Source organism: Nerophis ophidion, linkage group LG26, assembly GCF_033978795.1.
Source record: "Nerophis ophidion isolate RoL-2023_Sa linkage group LG26, RoL_Noph_v1.0, whole genome shotgun sequence".
Taxonomy (NCBI): domain Eukaryota; kingdom Metazoa; phylum Chordata; class Actinopteri; order Syngnathiformes; family Syngnathidae; genus Nerophis; species Nerophis ophidion.
In genome coordinates this window covers 3,169,189-3,176,038 of record NC_084636.1, presented here as the reverse complement: position 1 = coordinate 3,176,038, position 6,850 = coordinate 3,169,189, and positions in this window count along the sequence as shown.

Here is a 6,850-nt window from a genome sequence, read left to right as displayed (position 1 = left end):
TTACATCAGTATTTCTTCATCAGTATTGGTTTATTAGGTATTATATTTTATCGTATGATCCTGTAACTACTTGGTATCAGGTCGATACCTAAATGTGTGGTATCATCCAGAACTAATGTAAAGTATAAAAGAAGAGAAGAATAAGTGATTATTAAATTTTAACATAAGTGTAGATAGAACATGTTCAAACAGAAAATAAGCAGATATTAATAGTAAATAAACAAGCAGATTAATAATCAGTTTTTACAGTTTGTCCCTCATAATGTGTACAAAATAATAGGTGTATAAATGACACAATATGTTACTGCAGACTAATTAGGAGTCTTTGTTTGTTTACTTACTACTAAAAGACAAGTTGTCTAGTATGTTCAACATTTTATTTAAGGACTAAATGACATTAATAAACATATGTTTCATGTACACTAACATGTTTTGTTCAAATAAAGCTATTTTTGTTTTGTTTTGTGGTGCCCTTTATTTAGAAAAGTATCGAAATATATTTTGGTACCGGTACCAAGATATTGTTATCAGAACAAGCCTAGTCAGGACTGCACTTTAGTTTATGGTACTACAAAAATCTGCAGTCTGCACTTTGTAAAAGAAGGTTAACCTTATCTCGCCTCAAAAAGTCACACTAATATTTTGTTGCACCATCTTTAGTCAGCATTACTTCAATTCTTAAAAAAACGCCAAAACTCTAACTTGTAATGCACCTTCCCACCACTTGTGGCAGTAAGTCATTTCAAAATAACATGCAGGTTATTTTTTTGTGGTGCCTTTTATTTAGAAAAGTATTGAAATCCAGTACCGGCACCAAAATATCGGTATAAGGCGGGGGTCGGCAACCCGCGGCCTTAGAACCACATGTGGCTCTTTAGTGCCGCCCTAGTGGCTCTCTGGAGCTTTTTCAAAAGTATATGAAAAATGGAAAAAGATGAGAGGAAAACAAACAAATTTTTTGTTGTAATATAGTTTCTGTAGGAGGACAAACATGACAAAAACCTCCCTAATTGTTACAAAGCACACTGTTTGTATTAAACATGCTTCACTGATTGGAGTATTTGGCGAGCGCGATTTTGTCCTACTAATTTCGGCAGTCTTTGAACTCACCCTAGTTTGTTTTCATGGATAACTTTCTCCGACTTTCTAAGACGTGTTTTATGCCACTTCTTTTTCTGTCTCATTTTGTCCACCAAACTTTTAAGGTTGTGCATGAATGCACAAAGGTGAGTTTTGTTGATGTTATTGACTTGTGTGGAGTGCTAATCAGACATATTTGGTCACTGCATGACTGCAAGCTAATCGATGCTAACATGCTATTTAGGCTAGCTGCATGTACATATTGTACCATTATGTCTCATTTGTAGCTATATTTGAGCTCATTTAGTTTCCTTTAAGTCCTCTTAATTCAATGTATTTCTCATGACACACTGTATGTAATATGGCTTTTAATGTTTTGCGGCTCCAAACAGATTTGTTTTTGTATTTTTGTTCCAATATGGCTCTTTCAACATTTTGCGTTGCGGGTTGTTGTGTTCATAGGGAGAACACAACAATGTTATACACTGAAAATTTTCACACTCAATTTTTTAACACTGATGTTTTTTTACATTTAATTTTTTTGCACATTTTTTTTTACACTGAATCTTTACTGCATCATTTTACACAACAATTTTATACACTGAACATTTTCACACAGATTTTTTTCAACACTGAATGTTTATAAAAATATTTTTTATTTTTGCACACTGAACTTTTACACACATTTTTTTTTACACTGAATTTTTATAGCCTGCTTTTTTTACAGTGAATTTTTAACACTATATACTTAAGGTTTAAAACCTCAATTTTTATACTTACTGATTTTTTTTCCACATTTTTTTTTACACTGAATCTTTACTGCATTATTTTACACAACAATTTTATACACTGAACATTTTCACACAGATTTTTTTAACACTGAATGTTTATAAACATTTTTTATTTTTTTACACTGAACTTTTACACACACTTTTTTTTTACACTGAATTTTTATACCCTGCTTTTTTTACAGTGAATTTTTAACACTATACTTAAGGTTTAAAACAGGGGTGTCCAAACTTTTTCCACAGAGGGCCGCACAAAATGTAAGCATGCGGGGGCCATTTTGATATTTTTCATTTTCAAACCATAACAAAATATATGGATTTTTTTTTTTTCATCCTTAGGGCTCCTGAGGAGCATAGAGGGTCCCAGTCACTAAAATGTTAAAAATAAGTCAAATTATTATTATTATTTTTAATTTAATGCTTACAGTAAATCTCTATATCAACTTGAGGTTGATATAAAGTAAAACAAATAAGGTTTTATGCCTTTTCTGTCAAAGATGACTTTGTTTTTTATAGTAAAACTGAAATATGCAGTGTTTAGATAGATAGATAGTAGTTTATTGATTCCTTCAGGAGAGTTCCTTTATTTAGCAATTAAAGCCCTCAAAGGTCAATAATGCAGGACAACATTGATTTTAATTATTTAATATTTTTGAGTAATCACAGTGAAAAGTTAAATAAAATCCTATTAAGTATATTTCAGATCTGAAAGGTTCCCCACTCATAAAGTGATGCATTTTTATTAGTTTTTTTTTTTATTTTAACACTTAAATTTCAAGATCAACTTCCGATATATCTGTCGATTTTAAGTTTGAACTATTATTTAGTTTGTTTTATGCTCTTATGTCAAAACTTTGATGTTTTTATATGGCAACCACACAACATATGCAATATTTTTCCACATAAAACATTTTAAAGTGATAGTTTTTAAGTAAAAATTCATTATAACAGATTTTTTTGTCCTTTTTTTTGGAGCAATGGGAAAAAAAAGAAAATAAAGACAAAAGGGAAAAAAACTGCCTGCTTGGCAGCTTTGTGTCAACATTGTCACTTTTTCTCATTAGATTTCACCTCAGTCCACCTTTTTATTTTTGCAATACTATCAATTTTGCAATTTTTGCAGAATGTGTGGCGGGCCGGTAAACGATTAACTGCGGGCCACAAATAGCCCCCGGGCCGCACTTTGGACACCACTGGTTTAAAACCTCAATTTTGATTCATACTGATTTTTTACACATTATTTTTTTTTTTTACACTGAATCTTTATACACTGATTATTCATTTACACTGATTTTTGTTTTACACTGAACTTTTACAAAATAAAAATAAAAAAAGACACTGAACACTGCACACTTGCCCGCAGTTTGACCCTGGAACTGATCGTTTCTAATTCCGTGAGTTCACCTGTTGACATGTCATGTGTACTCTGAGTTATTTTATTCCTGTCGACTAATTTGTTTGCGTAACTTTGTCCTTTCTTCCTCAGGTGTGCCGGGCTAATTGGCTGATTGGGGGGCGGGGCTTGTGGTCATGTGACAATGCCACCGTAAAGAGGGGGGAGCTCTTTAAATGTCATCATGCAGGTAACACACACACACACGCACGCAGGTGGAAATGTCACAATAACTGCATCTGATTGATTAGAGGAGGAAATAATGATATGTATTTTTGTAACGACCTCTGCTTACAGAGCAACACTCACAGCCACACATGCATAATTAGGAGCAGAGCTTTACGGCCCCCTGCTGGACGCTTTCATTACTACAACTATGAACAAGCACAATCATTTTCCAACTGCTTCAGTTGTTGTTGACACCATTTTTCATTCATTTTCTACCGCTTGTCCCTTTTTGGGGTGGCAGAGGGTTGCTGGAGCCTATCTCAGCTGCGTTCAATGACACGTGACCTCCAAATTGTTGTCATTCCAACACAAACTGTTTCCATAGGACGGGTCGGCAACCAAAATGTTGAAAGAGCCATATTGGACCAAAAGTACAAAAACAAATCCGTCTGGAGCCGCAAAAAATTAAAAGCCATATTACATACAGATAGTGTGTCATGAGATATAAATTGAATTAAAAGGACCTAAAGGCCTACTGAAATGAGATGTTCTTATTTAAACGGGGATTATGTGTCATACTTGATCATTTCGCGATATTGCCAAATTTTTGCTGAAATTATTTAGTAGAGAACATCCACGATAAAGTTCGCAACTTTTAGTCGCTAATAAAAAAGCCTTGCCTGTACCGGAAGTAGCAGACGATGTGCGCGTGACGTCACGGGTAGTGGAGCTCCTCACATCTGAACATTGTTTACAATCATGGCCACTAGCAGCAAGAGCGATTCGGACCGAGAAATCGACGATTTCCCCATTAATTTGAGCGAGGATGAAAAATGTGTGGATGAAGAAAGTAAGAGTGAAGGACTAGAGGAAAAAAAGAAAAAATAAAGACTATACAGTGGGAGCGATTCAGATGTTATTAGACACATCTACTAGGATAATTCTGGAAAATCCCTTATCTGCTTATTGTGTTACTAGTGTTTTAGTGAGATTATATGGTCGTACCTGTACAACCTGAAGGTCGGCCCTGCACCTTTCTTCAGCACCAGTCGACAGGGGGTGGCGATGCCCATCTCTGCCCTTCGCAAGGGACCCTCTTCGAAACACGATCTTTCGAAGTGATCGCTGTATAATACACTGAAATTTGTGTGTGTGGTCCAATCCAACCGTGTTCGCTTGACATCTCTGTTCCATAGTAAAGCTTCACCGTCATCTTTCGGGAATGTAAACGATGAAACACCAGCTGCGTTTGTGTTGCTAAAGGCGGCCGCAATACACCGCTTCCCACCTACAGCTTTCTTCTTTGACGTCTCCATTATTCATTGAACAAATTGCAAAATATTCAGCAACACAGAAGTCAAGAATACTGTGTAATTATGCGATGAAAAGAGACGACTTATAGCTGTGAACAGTGCTGGAACAAGATATCCTCTAAAATGCATGACGTCACGCGCACGCGTCATCATACCGCGACGTTTTAGCATGATACTTCCGCGCCAAATTTAAAATTGCAATTTAGTAAACTAAAGCGGGCGTATTGGCATGTGTTGCAATGTTAGTATTTCATCATTGATATATAAACTATCAGACTGCGTGGTCGCTAGTAGTGGCTTTCAGTAGGCCTTTAAATAAAATTAAATGAGCTATAATATAGCTACAAATGAGGCATAATGATGCAATATGTACATACAGCTAGTCTAAATAGCATGTTAGCATTGATTAGCTTGCAGTCATGCAGTGACCAAATATGTCTGATTAGCACTCCACACAGGTCAATAACATCAACAAAACTCACCTTTGTGCATTCATGCACAACGTTCAAAGTTTGTTGGACAAAATGAGACAGAAAAAACATCTTAGAAAGTTATACATGTAAACCAGGGATGTCCAAAGTGTGGCCCGGGGGCCATTTGCAGCCCGCAGCGAATTGTTTACCGGCCCCCCACACATTCAGGAAATTTCTACCGCTTATTCCCTTTTGGGGTTGCGGGGGGACACATTTAGGAAATGCTACTTAAAAAATCAAAAAAAGTGGAATGAGGTGAAATCTAACTAGAACAAGTTGCAATGTTGACATAAAGCTGCCATGCAGGCTGTTTTTTTTATTCTTTTGTCTTTCTTTATTTTTCTTTTTTAGCCATTGCTCAAAAAAAAAAAAAATCAATGTTATAATTAATTACTGCCCTATTAAGGCTACAAATATTTCACTTTAAAATGTATTAATGTTGAAAATATTACATATTTTGTGTGGTTGGCATACAAAAACGTAAACGTTTCATGTGACAAAAGAGCATATAACAAACAAAATAATAGTTCAAACGTAAAATCGACAGATATATCTAAAGTTGATTTCGTAACTTAAGTGTTGAAAGTAAAAAAAAACTAATAAACATGTATCACTTTATGAGTGGGGCACCTTTTCGATCCCAAATATATTTATTGGGATTTTATTTATATTTTCACTGTGATTACTAAAAAAAACAATATTTAAAATCAATGGTGTCCTGCATTATTGATCTTTTTAAGGCTCTAATTAATTCAGATCAAACATTCCTTTTATGAATATTTTGGGCAGTGGGAGAAATACTGCATATTTGAGTGTTATTATAAAAAACAAAGAGGTCTTTGACAGAAAAGGTATTAAACCTTTTTGGGTTTTTTAACTTTATATCAACCTGAAGTTGATATACTGTAGATATTTACTATAAGCATGAAATAATAATACAAAAATAATAGTTTGACTTGTTTTTAACATTAAACCCTTCATGGTCCCCGGCAGCCCTAAAAGTTTGGACACCCCTGATGTAAACAAACTACGGTGACTTCAAGGACCACCAAACTTAGTAGGACAAAAGGGCGCTTGCCAAATACTGGAATCAGTGAAGCATGTTTAATGTAAACAGTGTGCTTTATAACAATTAGGGAGGTTTGTGTCATGTTTGTCCTCCTACAGAAATTATATTAAAACAAAAAATGTATTTTTTTCCCCTCGTTTTTTTCCATTTTTCATACATTTTTGAAAAAGCTCCAGAGAGCCACTCGGGCGGCGCTAAAGTGCCGCATGCGGCTCTCGAGCCGCGGGTGGCCAAACACCGCCATAGGACATCCTGTAATAAGAAATAATCTGTTCCCGAGTCAAACTGTGGCCATCGTAACAAATAAACAAATAATCCATGCATTCATGGAGAGTAAACACAAGTGTGAGCTGAAACAACCACGGTGGAATCCAAAGAGTAGAAGTGAGGAGGAAGTTGTGTACAAGGGGATGCTGCCACCCTGTGGTCTTGTATGTGTACTGATGATTTAATGAAGGCTTTAGCATTATAAATAATATTGCTTGTATTTGACTGAGCTGCCAGACTTGGTCTATGTCACTGTAAGTTCTATGGTTTCCATCACAGGCTTCCCAGCTGGTCTCATT